The sequence below is a fragment of the Acomys russatus genome, chromosome 11, assembly GCF_903995435.1.
Source record: "Acomys russatus chromosome 11, mAcoRus1.1, whole genome shotgun sequence".
NCBI classification, from domain to species: domain Eukaryota; kingdom Metazoa; phylum Chordata; class Mammalia; order Rodentia; family Muridae; genus Acomys; species Acomys russatus.
In genome coordinates, this window is record NC_067147.1 from 41,823,684 (window position 1) to 41,839,140 (window position 15,457).

General features: G+C 38.8%; 1 protein-coding gene across 1 annotated transcript in view; it reads left to right on the top strand.

Annotated features, from left to right (window-relative positions):
* Positions 1 to 15,457, top strand: part of Ctnna3 (catenin alpha 3) — a 1,456,883-nt gene that overhangs the window by 798,293 nt on the left and 643,133 nt on the right. The window lies entirely within an intron of this gene.

Sequence of the window (15,457 nt, forward strand, 5' to 3'; positions counted from 1 at the left end):
GTAAATACATGCTACAAAGAATAGCCCATGTCAGCAAAGCTGTGGCCACACCCAGTGCTAATCAGGATACAAAGAAACTGAGATGTCATTCAATGCCAGCCCGGGATGTCAAATGGTGTAATGGCTTTGGAAGTAAGCCTGGCAATTCTTTCAGTCAGTAAATGTAGCCATGGCATAAAATCCAGTATCTTGTTCCTTGGTATCTATCAAAAAGAATAGAAAACTTAGGTCTATGACAAAACCTCATTTCAGTATTTCATATATGTGTGTAAAAAATGTGTGTGGGTGGTAGTGGTGGTGTGCTCATATATTTGTGGATGCATGTGTGTGGAAGTCAGGGACCAACTTCAGGTTATGCATCAGGATTCATCACTTTATCATCATCATCATCGTCGTCGTCATCGTCATTATCATCATCACCATTTTACAAGAAAGGCTTTCTTTTAGCCCTAGCAGGGCTTTCCAATTTGACAAGGCTGACTTACTAGCAAGACACAGGGAGCTCCCTGTCTCTAGATCCCCAGCACTGGCATGACAAATGCATGCTGCCACATGTGGCTGCGGTGGCTTGAACTCAGGACCTCAAACTTGTGCATCAAATAGTTTATTGACTGAGTCATCCTGCTCTTTGTCTATTTTTATATTTTTTCATGTGTGTACTTTAGTGAGATCCACCTGTGTATTAATTACTTAGGAACTCTCACACATCTCTGTCAGTCGGCAGTCTGCCTTACGCACCTGGGCGAGGACATTTATAGTCAAAATTTCAGATTTATTTGATGCACGTGTTTCAGCAATATATGCAACATTATACAGACTTGAGCAGAAACATCAAAGTATTTCTATCACTTTTTTGGGAAAGATTGCCTGGAAGTCCTCGCAAATGCCTACAGAAAATGCTTTGTATACTAAGAGATGCACAAATGGATCCACACTTTGTTTTAAGAACTCTGGAGGCTTTAATCTCTAGACCCTTGCACTTGATGTCATCAGACTTCTGATTTCCAAAGCCACTTTGCAGCCTGATTCTCTCACTCACATTTGACATAATCAAGGTGTTGATACCTTTGAAGCCAAGGATAAGCTGATGGGCCCTATGGCAAGACCTGACAGCAAGAAGCACTCTCAGCAGTTTGAAGAATTGGACTGACACCACCAATTTTTCTCAGCTAGAGGTCTGGACTATTGTCAGAGAAGCATTTGACCCATGAGTTCAGGGCAGTGGGGGGATATCTGCTCATTGCGCACCTAATTTTATTGTCTCTGTAGTTGTGATAATCTTATTGTTGTTTTTTGCATAAAAGCTGCAGCAGAACAAGCAATAATAGAATATTTTTTTTTATCACAGAGCCAGGAGTCTGTGTTTGGGCTCTTGTTTTTCTAAATGTCCCAGTATATAAAAACTACATTTCTATGAGCAACCTGTATATATTTTCTGCAACTTGTGGTCAGTCAGACATGTTAGCAGGGAGATAATAATAAAATGATTAGGTCTGGGTTGTGACTGGCCGAATGCTAAGTGATGGCATACCAATAAATTTCTCAAATTCACCCCATGTTCAGAAAACCCTGTGGAACTGTAAGCAGATTGTAGAGTAGAGGGGAGAGCGAGACATGTAAACGGCCCTCTGTTGTGTTTTGTTGTGTTATTCCTGATGCTGGGGATCAAATCCAAGGCCTTGAGCAGCCAGAGGAAGTTCTCTGTCACTGAGCTACACTCTCAACCTCCTCCAAGCATTTTTTAAAGGCATTTTTAGAGAAGCTGGAAAGGTCTCCTGGATTCCATGTTATAATCATTACAGAAACACAGATGTGGCAACTTCCTGCTTCCAAGTGTGGCTGTCACTAACCAGTTAGTGGTGATGGACTCCAGACCATTCATCTATTCTCAAGAGTGGGTGGCACTCAGAGAAAGGATAAACCAAAATGAGACTTGATAGATAGTCTATGACCATATAGTGGGGGAGGAACAGGTGGATACAAGTGAGAGGAAGACAATTGAGATATAATCTGAATAAATTAATTAAACTATAAAAAAATTTTAAAAAGAGTAGTGAGGACGATCTTGTTCCTGTTGTTAAGGGACTAAACCCTTTTGTTCAACCATAGGAGGGAAAAAGCAAAACAAACAAAAACAAAACAAAGCAAAATTAAAAGAACATCAGGATCCAACACAGTACCTACTTCCTAAGCAATGATCAGGTGATAGAAAGCTAGAACACTTGAGTGTTATCCTCTTTTTCCGCTTTGGCTGTTGTAGCTACTTTTTTTTTTTGTTGCTGATGCTGCATTTTAATCTAAATTTTCTTAAGAAGAAAATACTTTTATTTTGGAAAATTCTTGGACATTTTAAAATATAAATGTACAAAACATGTTATTGATATTCCCTCGTTATCTAGATAGCACAATTCTATGACATCATACTCCTCCGTTCAAACACAGAAACACACACACAAACACATGCACATACCACACACACTATATTATATTTATGTTCAGCAGAATGTAAGAAGAAGACATTTAAAACGAGGACAAACTTTTAAGCATTGACTATATCTACATGAAAATAGTGTAAAACTTGCACTGAGGGGCTTTCCCTTCAGTCCTCTCTTTGTCTTTATGTGGGTAAGCAATGCTGTTCTCCAGATTCTATCGTAATGACTGAACCTCTTTATGATTCAGTCTCCTTAAATACGGAGTGGAAATAATACTACCCTACGGAGTAGTCAGGAAGATAAAATTACATGGTTAATGTGAGAGAGCTTAGGAATGGAGAAATTACTATGCAGATAATGCTTATAGCAATAGCTACCCTGTGAGTGCCTTTGTATGTCAGACAGTGTTACATTATCTCATTTAGATATTATTTGCCTTATTTTATACAAGGTTAAAAGTGGCGAATGAGCCCACCAAAGTCACAAGGTAGAAGATAGGACAAAAATATGTACCTGGGTCTGAATGGATTCAAAGCTCAGAATCAATCCTCTCCTTTCCTCCCTCTCTCCATCCTTCCTTTCCTTCCTTCCTTCTTTCTTTCTTTCCTTCATTTCTTTTTATATTATACTCTTTATAAAATATCCCTGTTAGTGCTGACAACTGATTTTGCTCTTGAAGTTATTCTTCTTAATATGACCTAGTTACTGTTAACATTTTCTCCAATCAACACCATCTTCATTGTACCTAATGGGGACAGAGGCAGCAGGAGAGCAAGAGGCTTCACACTTCAGGCTCTCAGGTTAGGACGTTAAGGAGCATGCTAATGATGGCAGACAGTGAGCTGGGAGAGTCATGCTTCCATACTAAGTGTCATTAGCATGGACGCTTATTTCATCCCTCTACACAGAAAAGGCTGTTTCTTTTCTATCTGGCTATACGACCAGGACCTAGAACACTGGCTGCATGCATTTTCTAGCAATGGCTGTAGTTTAACTGGGATGCAATATAGTTAATCCAGTCATTAAATAAGTACAGGTAGATTGGACAAATTCATTCTAGTTTGCTTTTCCATTGTTGTGTTAAAGCACTCAGACTAAAAACAACTTGGAGAAAAGGTTTCACTTGGCTAACCCTTGCAAGTCACATTCTGCTACCAATAGAAATCAGAGTGGGAACTCGGGCTGGGGCAGAGGCAGGAAACCATGGAAGATGCTGCATGCTGGCGTGCTCCCCCCTCAGGGCTATGCTCAGCTAGCTTTCTTAGGCAGCCAAGCCCACCTGCCTTGAGATGGCACCATCCTCAGTGGGTTGGACCCTCCCACACCAATCAACAATCAGGACAGTTTTTCATAGACATGGCCACAAGCTAACCTGATCTGGGCAGTCCCCCAATTGAGACTTCCACAGATGGCTTTGGGCTTTGTCAGGTTGACAGCTAAAGCTAACTAGGACACATATCTTTTATAAATGAACATGACCCTTAAGTACATGACTCTTCTTCTGTTTCAGTGTTGAGTTGTTCATTCTGAGACTTTTGTTTCTTTACCTAAACTTTAAAATCATCTCATTGACTTCTACTGAAATATTTACAAAGATTTTGAGTAGGATTACACCGAATGTAGATCAAGTAGAGAAATTAACATCTCCATGCTGTTGCATTTTAAATTAAGTTTCAGTGCTTTGGATTTCCTGGGATATCCAGACAGCCTATGGAGTTTAGGAATGTGTTTCTGAATTGCAGAGCTAAGACCAGCACAAGACCTTGCTCAGTGGTGTTGTCTGGGCATAGTTTACTGGTCCACCTTGAGGAATTTCAGAATGCCTACATAGATTGTTCATGTCAAGTTTTAAAACAGTTATAATATGTGTAGATGTAAATATGTTATACTTCAAAGGCATGGTACTTGAGAATATAGAGTTATGTGGCAGTGTGTGGAAAACCATGGTCCTTGTTACTGATACGTAAGTCTGTGAGATGGCAGCAAAGTGAGTGAAAGCTGCAGCATCTTGAAGTCAGAGCCCACTGTGAACAGGCAACTGAGTTTATCCCCATCCATACTGAAGAATGAATCCAGGTTTCAAATGGTGAATCCTGGCTGATAGGAAAATATGTTTGTGCGGCTAAACGGATTTAATACGTAGAGTTGAAGGAAGTCATTTTCAAAGTCATTAAACAGCCTCTTGAAGGGTTTTGATTTTTGAAATATTGTACTGCAATTTATTTCTCAATATAAAGAAACCCTTAGAAATCCTACAGATATAGAATGATTATACCTCAGGTTTGCAAATAAACTCAAACGAGGAATTTAATTTATTGGAACACAAGAGAGGCATAATTACAGTCATTATTTCCTTCCATGTCAGTTGCTAAGAATTTTATTTTGGAGCTTGGATTAGGTAATAATCCTGTTTTATTAAAGTGTTTTTGAATTTTTAAACTAAACCAAATTAACCAATTACAAAGTAACATAATAATGAAATGAAACTAAATTCTTTAAATATGAAAGGAAGGTAAACTATTTCTTTACTGATCTCTAAGAAACTAATGACCTTAAGATAAAATCTAGAAAGTGGTCACACAGAACAACAGAAAGATGAGCACCAGGTCACAAAGTGAATGAGCTGTCTTTGATTCAGTTGCCTCTCTAGCTGTGGAGCCTGACAATGGCTAACTATTCTTTTTTTTTTCTTTTTTTGCACTTTTAAAACTAAATATTTATTTTACTTTTTTACATATGAATTTATATTATTACACATATATACAGTAAACTATCTACAGCAAGAAGAACCTTGAAACAATCAGGAATTATACAAATGCTACATTCTTAGTGTTTTGGCTATGTGTATTTGGCAGACTCAAAAAAAAAAATCTTTCCTATCTTGGTGCATCTAAAATTCTGAATGTGAATCAATATCTATCATATCTTGTCATTATCAACTTAAAACATCTATCTAGACCTAAAAACATCTTAATCTCTAAACAACTAAGTTTAGTTGTAAAACTAAACTATCTGGTCTTCAATCCCATCAGAGACTTTAGAAGGAGTAAAATTAATTACCTGATTATACAGGGAGTGCAGGTTAGCAGCTTCCCAAACGAGAAGATGATATAGGTTCACAATAAGAGGGAAAGGGAACACTTCTGGCATGGACTCTGGCCCCCCCTTGACCACCTCCCCCTGGAAGAGCGGCCCTGCCAGGACACAGAGGAAGAGGACACAGGTTCCCCTTTCTAATATAGACTTCTGAATAAAGGATAAAGATTTTTTACCAATACCATGATATGGCTTGTATTTAGCTCTCTGCCAGTGCAGAATTAACATTTGAATATACAGAGACACATCTTCACACAGTATTCACCAACAAAGCTTCATATAGCTTATAGCAGGATGTCCCCAGACCCTTCAGAGGTAAAAATAATGACGCAGAGTCTTTAAAGTGGTAAATGTTAGTTGGATTACAAGGTACTTCCGTCCATAAAACGAAAACAAAGTTAGGATTTAAGGGAGAGTGTCAACCAAACCTGATTCTGGGTCTTCTATTGTAAATGCCTTTTTATACATGTGCGGTGCTGGGAACTGAGCCCAAGACCCACATGTGTCATCATCACAGTAACACAGAGTGGCCTCCCTCAACCCAAACTCCTAATTACTTCAAGAAATGGTATTTTTGGCTAATCTAAAGAAATCAGAATATGCAAAGAAAAGTTAAATAGACCAGCTTTAACAAATTTATCAAATAGTCTTTGATACATGCAGATTTTTAATAAAACCTTGTCAATATGACAAAGCTGTCTTTCTCAGTATGCAACTGATTATTTTAGAAAATTGCAGGCCTTAGAGTAGTGGTTCTCAACCTTCCTAATGCTGAAACCTTTTCTTCACACTGTGGTGACCCCCAACCATAAAAGTATTTTCATTACTACTTCATAACTGTAATTTCACCACTGTTATGAATTGTAATGCAAAAATCTGTGTTTCCAATGGTCTTGGGTGACCCCGTGGCAGGGTCATTCCCCCCCAAAGGGGCTGTGCTGCAAAAGTTGAGAAACACTGCTTTTAGTGCATAGGCTTTTCCAGGTGAAGTCACCTCTAGAGTAACTGCAGCCTCTCCCTACAGGTTGCCCTTTCCTGCTCCTCCCCCAACATCTCCTTTTCCTTCTCTCAAGGGAGCTCATTTTCTCCCTTTCTGAAGACAGTCTTCCTATGCAGCTCTCTTCTTAAAATAACAGACAGCACTTGAAGCCAGACACATTCCATTCCAAAGGAATAATGACTGTCCTCAGGACAGAGATGTGCAAATCCTGTCTGTTGGGGAATACACAACTGCATCTCTTCATAATGTCTTTAGAGCGTCAGTATGATCTGTTATTTTGTTCAGAAAGTATTTGCCAGATCTTCCAGAGGGGATTAATTTGCTCATAAGGAAACTTCTGCATTTAAATAGAAAGTCAAATCTTGATGACTTTATGACTTTTATTTGACCAGGGTAATTTTTATGATACTGTTACTAGTTGCATGAATATACCTTATTTAGCGATTAAACATTAGTTTGTATTTAAATATATAAAGTGACACTTCATTATATCTTACATATCTGATAAACTCTTAAGATGGAGACTTACCCATAGGAAACGCAAATGTTTTTGAAGCAAACTTAATGCATCAGCAGGGAAGGTTATAAAATACTTTATAAGCACATGAACTTATAAAGTCCACGGGTTAGCTGGGACTTGTGTAGTTTCTCACATTATGTAGACAAGTGCACTTTAGCTTATAAACTAGACAGTTCTGGCTCCTATAATTTTATACCCATCACTCCACATCCATAAGAATGGATTGGATCTTTGGTTATTCACATTTTTAGTCTAAATATATGAGTATCTGGCAGAGAGCCTGGGGTAATGAGGAATACCATAAAATACAAATCTGTAAACCAAACAATCTGAGGGAGGATTAACATTTATTAAAATATCCTTTAACCAGAAAAGTATCATAAGGGAATAAAAATAGCTGATGTTCAGGTGAACATGAAGAAATTGTGCGTAGACATTGGTCCCTTGGTCTTGGTAAGCAGCTGTGTACATTATGTGTACAAGCTGGCAAACATGACGACCTCTTGGTCTTGAAAATCTGAACTTCTGTTTTGTCAGTCCTTGTTTTGTTGGACTATGGTAAATTGAAATTAAATTATCCATCTTGGCCTAGCCCTATATAAACAACTTTAAGAAATCTCTTCTCTCATTTTGGTAGCTGACTTTTCACTCCATGTGCTCATAAAGTACTTTGCAAATAGCTCCAATATCTGACCTTTGACTTAACTGTTCTTGAAACAAGGATGGACCTGTGAGTTCCTGTTCTATGTATTTAGGCACCTTCTTCTCAGACCTAGCCTTTCTTTAGAAAATACCTTAAAGAGGACTCCTGGACCAGCAGTTAGTTTGGACCATAGCCCTCACCCCCCAAATTTGATAGATAAAAACCACTGTGAAAGGATAAAGCTGGCTTACGGAAATTGTCCTCAGACTTCCACATGTGTACCTGCTACTTTCACAAGAGTGTAAGAAAGAAAGGAAGGGAGAAAAAAAAGATTCTTTTCTTTCAGTTCACGTGCCAGAATAATTTCCTCCTCAGAAGGCCTTGCTCGTACATGTGAAACCTATTTTAAGCTGTGGTTTGGATGTTTGTGCGCATGCACAGATGCACATGCCACCACATGTATGTGTGGGTCAGAGAAAACTTTCTGAAGTCCTTTCCTTTTACCCTGTGAGTCCAAGGGGACTGAACTCAGGACATCAGAATTGACTGAAGTCCCTTTTACTTACCAAGTCATCTTATCTTCCCCCATAAAACATCTTCAAAATACTTTAAAAGAATTATTTGCATTTTCTTTTTACCACAATGACTTCCAAATATAACACATATAATCTTGAAAGGCTCTGGAATGTGACCCCTAGAAGGTCTGCTAAAAGAGACTCCTGCAATTGTCCACGTTGGGTCATTGATACAGCTTCTTTCAGATGTCAGAGGTCAATACTGTGGCACCTGTAAAGCATATGTGAGGACATCTCACAAGCTAAAAGAGCCAGCTCTGTCCACAGTGCCGGCAGTTTCTCTCCTAGGAACTGTTTGGCGAATAAAAGCTCATGCAAAGGCAAGAGCAAGAGCAATTGAGTCATTCTTCTCTTCCAAGTCATGAAACCCCATGGTGATAATTTTCTAGCAACAATAAGAGGCAGTTCAACTGCAAGGGGAGCTGCTGCGTGTGTTCATGGGAACAGCACGTCAGAGGACAAAATGCACTTTTCACACAGAGAAGAACAAACTGTAGATGCAAGAGAAAAGAGCTGTGTCTCTTTCATTCCAGGAAATGGTGCTTCCAAAGGCTGGAAAATGGAGTTTTAATTCCTAAGGATGCTGGCAGAAAACAGATAAAAAACTATAGTTCAATGTCAGAAAGATAATTAATTTAACCAAATCGAATATTATAAGCAAAAATAAATAAATAAATAAAATCTGAAATGTTCAGATTTGAAACACAAAATCCAAGCACTGGCTACTCACTCTGACCTCACCAATACTGTGTCAGTAGATAATACGCATAACTTCTGCAAATCACTCAGAGAAGACCCTCACAACAGGCTGAGTGTCATCTCCTTAAATACTGAGGCAGAGGGCAGTGTTCTTATTGACTGTCTTCCCATCATGCCTAGTGACTCTATGGCAATAGAAATTTTAAGACATGGATGGGCCTAAAATAATAAGTCTATTGTGTTTCTAACAACATCCTTGGCTCTTTGTTAATAACCCAATACAACAAATAGAACCACGGTCCTGTTGTATGTCTGACAGTCCCAAATTATTCTCTTAATATATGACTCCCAAAGAGTCTGGTTAGCTAGGACCAAGCTACCATTCCATTTATTTCCCTTGTTTGGGGCATGTTTACTATAATCTCAAAAGGGTTGTTCTTAATGCTTTAATTCATACAGCCAGAAATTAGAATTTTTCCTTGTGTTTTCTGAACTACTTCCATATTCTTCCCCTTTCTGTTTCTCTCTCTTTTTGTCTTTCTATTACATATACATGTGTACACAAATACATGTACATTATGGTATCAGACTTAATATGATTTTGATATTAGAAATTTCATTATTTAGTCCCCATTAAAGGAAATTATTATGCAGATAATTATATACCAGAAATACATTTATAAATTAAATTGTCTGAACTATGCAATTTTGATTATTGTTTAGAAAATAAAACATTTTATTTCCACTTAAACATATTTAGAATACTCTAACTGTATCTATGATAATTTTAAAATACCCTTAAATGCAATTATTAAATAACTTAAACATGCCCTGACTAAACTCGATCAGTAACTATAGGTGCTTCTTTTGTTTTTTCTTGCTTGCTCACATAGGCCTCGTGACAGTACAAACTGATGTATTTTTCCCAAGCCCTCAGGGTTGGAGAAATGCAGAGCCAGCTGTGGCAGCTTCTACTATAAACAGCAGTGAAGTGGCGGTGGAAAGTGGCTTATGGGCTAGAAGTTGTCATCCACAGTCACCTTAAACCCTTTGGCTAAAGCTTTACCACTTCTGCCCATTGTCAAGAGAAGTAGATGATTCCAGGCCTTAGCCTGGGACTGGCTGCAGTGCCTGAAATGGAAGCGTATGCCTGCATTGCATCCCACAATCAGTGTTCTCCGTATTTGATCCAGAGATCACAACATCTGAGAAGCAACGTGGTCATAGGGTGGCAAAGGGCAGCACACATTTTAAGCAAAAGTAGGCAGAACACTTAATAGTTATTGTTGTTGTGCTGGTGCTGGTGGTGGGGATTTTCCAGAACCAGTTCCCCATTTTACGTTAGACTTAGTGGAGCAGGCATTACAACCTCAGTTAAGGTTGACTAGGGTAACAGGGTCAGAAGTGGGAACTCTGATTGTTCCCAGGTAAATAAAGATGAAATTACAAAGTCTTATCTCATTCGTTTGCACAAGACATCCTAGACCTGGGTGGAGATCCTCTTCTTTAAATATATGAAAAACAAATCACTGCCTGCAGAGCTGTTCGTATAAGAATGATCTGAAATCTTAAAATAGTAAACAGAAATAAGTAGCCTGGGAATATTTTATTTTTCTAGAAGATATCTCCTTTTTTTCTTCAGTTAAGAACCAGAAGTCACAAAATCACTGAGGAGTAAAGATGACATTAAATATTGATTTTCCAAGGGCATATTTTGAGCATGAGAAACCTGGGGTAAAGGAGGAAGTGATGTGGGGGCAGAAGAAAACCTCAATATTCCCTATCTGCCCTTTATTACCATACAAAGAACCGCACCAGCTTAGAGGTCATGCTTGGTACCTCATGCCTCCCTTCCCTTCCTGAAGGACGTGGCTTTACTCTTGGATGTTTCAGAGTCTAGCAGTAAGTACTAGGCATAGGACTGTTTCCTTAACTTTCCATGAAATGTCGAGATCACTTTAAACTTACAAAGTCAAGAGTTTACTAGGCCAGAGAACAGATCTTATGAAGGCTTGGACAATTCTTTCTGGACAGTTTGGTTTGGTGCCTGGGGACAGCTGCTCTCTGTAACTTGTACTATTATATATGGCATTTCTTACTACAGACAGGAAAATTTAATGCAAGAATCAATCAGTCAGGTGGAAAACTTCTCCCATTGTCCAGTCACATGTAGAGTACTGACATATAATTAAAAGTGACATGATAAGCACAGCATAATTAGTCATGTGAAATACCATTTTCTTATGCACCTCAAACATGTAATAAGTAAATATGTCTTTCCTGTATCATTAGAAAAATATATGTACAACAGAGAAACTATAATCTCGACATACACATGTATACACACACACACATGCCACACCACACACACAAGTGGGTATGTAAGTATCCCCCCTTTTTTGTTAGATGGAGCCATTGAAGAATGTATATTGACGGTGTGGCAGGTGCAGTTAAACATCGTATCATTCATAGAGATGAGCATTTCTTAATTAGACTCCAGTGAGGAAAGCAACTAGAAAATTTGTGATTGTGTGTGATGAAATATGCTGCTATAAAATTTTCTAGGAAAAGTTTGTGATAACAGTGAGCCAAATTTTAAGAATCCTATTTACAACATTTTAGCTACTGTAGGAGAGAAAATGAAAATATGAAAGGAAATACAACAAATTTCTCAACAGTATTTGTTCTGGAAAAGAGAAAGGGCGTTTGCCTTTGTTGTTGTGGTCCACCTTTGCTTTAAGGAACGTATGTCACATCACCACACTCGGCAAGAATCTTTACAGAATTTTGTTCAGAGTGGATGGCTCATCCCTGGAGTATTTTGCAGTGATAAATTAGAAGGGAAAGGTTCCTTCTTTTTCTAAAGCTGCCTTGGGGGCCATTGACAGAAGAGGAAGATCTAGCTTTGTCTCTGGTTCCTGGCCAGCTGTAAGCTAGCAGTAGGCTTTTTGATGTTTGTCTGTTTGTCTATCCTCTCTCTCTCTCTCTCTCTCTCTCTCTCTCTCTCTCTCTCTCTCTCTCTCTCTCTCTCTCTCTCTCCCCTCTCCTCATCTATTGTGTGAAGTGTGTGTGCGTTATCCACTCTCGTGTATACCTGGGTACATGTTTTCATGTAATATTAAGAGTGAATGTGGATGTTCTGCCCTATTACTCCCTGTTTTATTCCCTGGAAACAGCATCTCCTATTACACCAGGCATTAGGATGGGAACCAGCCATCCTCTATCCTGTCTCCATCCCTTTCTCCCATAGCATTTAGGCTGCAGGCATTTCACATGGCCATGCCCTACTTTTGATGCAAGTGTTGGGATCTGAATTCAGACTCTCACACTTGCACAACAAGCTCTTTTGTCCTTACAGATATCTCCACTACTTTACTCACAATTGAGTGTTTAATCGAATTTTAGTGTGTGTGGGATAAATATTCAATTCATGTATTAGAAAAGTCTCTCCATTTATGATTACTTTTCTTGTTTTGAAATTAGTTCAATTTATCATTAGATAATCTGACATATTATAATTTCAAATAAAATAAGGTGAATTATTGAATTGTTTAAAGTATATCCTTTAATATATTTATGGTTTTTAATTTTTCATACAATATATTTTAAAACATATTATTTCTCCCTTTTCAACTCTTCCCAGGTCAGCACTCCATCCCTACCCACCCAATTTATGTTCTTTCTCTTAAAAAGTGAAACATTATAAAATTCATAATGAACAAGCGAGCATGGTGTCTATTTTCTATTGACTAGCTACTTGTGAGGCCAGCCCTGGAGTGCAGGTGATACATCTTAGAATTCTGGAGTTTTTTTATTAGGTGAATTAAGAAATGCAAAGTCTAGCTGAGTCTAGCCAGAATAATTTGAGATATCTCTTTAGGCTCCCTGTAAGTATAAGAAAGGAAATAACTTGGGAAAATTGCTATCAACAATTACCCTTGAAGCTAAGTTTGAGATGTGATTAAACAGTTGTTATGAAGTTCACCGAAATTCAATTTAGCAGCAAATTTTTGTTGTTATTGATTTGTTCATAAAAGCTAATTTTCTGAGTTTTACAAATTACTTTGGAAAGATCATTTACCTGAAACCAGTTAGATTTTGGTCATGTGATCCCTAGCCAACTAGAACATCATCACTGAATGCCTCTATTTTTGTTCTGCTGAACTGTGACAAGTCACTGTTGGTCCTGAGAAGAGGACCATGTTCACCTCCCCACAGCATGGTGTGCACAACATATCATAATCAAATTGTTGGGTAATTATTGTTTTAGTGAAAGAAAATGTGGCCTGTGATCCATTCTGCTTCAAACACCTAACTAAAAATTCCCATCAGACTTTGGGCTGCTTTTCGCTAGAATTTGAAGAATTGTGAAGCATATTAGCCACTGTTTACAGAGAGAGGAAATGGGAGACTGACATATTTCGACTCTGGGAAGATGGGCCCTGAGAAAATGGTTTAGTGAGTAAAGTGCTTAAGGCACTGATAGAAGAGCCTGAGAGTTCATTGCCAGCACCCTGGTGAAAAGCTTGGTCTGGTGGAGGGTGCAGGAGGGTTGTAGCCAGGTAGATCCCAGGGTTCACAGGTCGGCCATCTTTGTATTCAGTGAGAGACCCTGCTTCAAAAAATTAAAGAAGTAGATACTGATCTCTGGTTTCCACATGCCTCCAATCGTGCAGCCACATTTGTATACTCACACAGCAAACACATTCACTCATTCCTTCCTTCATTCATTCTCTCTCCCTCCCTCCTTTACCCCTCCTTCCCTCCTCCCTCCCTCCCTCCTTCCTTGTCACACACACACTAAATAAGTTTGGAGAAATGAAAGAAAGGAGGGAGGGCAGTAGGTAAGGGGAAGGTTGTGAAGGAAGGCAGGCGAATTGGGAAGATAGAGTTAGCATCTGAACTCCCACATGTGCTGGGCTTTGACTTCTCTGTGCTAATTGAACTGAGCCAAACTGTCTTTTTCTCCCAATTCATTAGCAACATTGTAATTAAGAGAGCACCTTCAGTTCCAGAGGGTAATGACCTTTTTAATTGAACTTGGGAATTCAGATTGCTACTGAATTGTAGTGAATTTAAATACTGAATTCAAACACAGAATTTTCTTCTGTTAAACGTGCAATTAGGAATCGAATGTGAATTACCCTAGCAATTTGCTCTCCTTTTATACACAAGACCTTTCCTGGATTACAGAAGAAAGCATATCTGTTGAGAAATTATTGTGATGCTGTTTGGAACTTCACTCATTTGTAGCAGTCACATGCCCCAAATGAATTTTGCTGTCTTTTTGGAACCACTTAAACATCATAAAGCTTATCCAAACAATCATCTTTTATATTTCCATAGAGCTTCTTGTCTTCAGCGTCATATAAACAGGCATTTTGGCATAGTTTAAATGGGTATTTTTATTAATTAACATTTTCTTAGACAGATTTGCAAATGTACAGCATTCATGCTGACTACTTTCCCGTTATTACTACCTACATCCCATTTGTGGATGTCAATCAATCAATCAATCAATCAGTCTTTTCTACTCCCCCCTTCCCTTTCTCTTGTTTATACATATCTAGTTTGTTTTGTGTCCTACTGGTAGCCAGGGCTCTCTATGTGACTTTCAGTCTGCCATCCTTTGGAGGCCTGTGGGTTTGGCCATGGTCATTATTCTAGTGTCAAACAATAACGAGCTAGTGAAGCTGACAAACAAAACATATCCCAAGATCTCTTAGCTCAAGATAGGTAGAAGTCGATGTCTGTCTTGTAACAGTCAAGGCTGAGAACAGCAGGCAGGTTAGTGGTACCCTCTGATGGTTCTTCTGCTGTTTGCACACTGTGGTGCATTAGATTATTTTGGTTCTCATTGTTCTACCTCATTTTGGAGGGTGTGTTTCAAGACAGGGTTTCTCTGTGTAGTCTTGGCTGTCCTAGACTCACTTTGTAGACCAGGATGGCCTCGAACTCACAGTGATCCATCTGTCTCTGCCTCCCGAGTGCTGGGATTAAAAGCAAAGCAAGAAAGGCAAGGCTGGCCTTATCACGTGTCACTTCTACCTTTCTTCTGATTCCTTCACACTACAAGAGGCAAGGAACTGTGATGCTGCTGCAAGCCACAGACTGGATTACGAACACTCATGGCTTTGTTCCTATACAAATAAAATCCTGTCTGCTGACTGCCATATATTCATGTAACATTATACCATAAGCAATGAGCAGAGAGTGAGAGTGTGTGTGTGTGTGTGTGTGTGTGTGTGTGTGTGTGTGTGTGTGTGAGAAAGAGAGAGAGAGAGAGAGAGAGAGAGAGAGAGAGAGAGAGAGAGAGAGAGAGAGAGAGACAGACAGACAGATAGACAGACAGAGACAGGGAGACAGAGACAGAGACAGAAAAATAGAGAATGTGTATGCACACAAATGCATTGCTCTTTCACTTTTACATTTTGTCACATTTGCAGTGGCAATTTAACTAAAATTTTCAAATTCTTTTCACACTCAAAA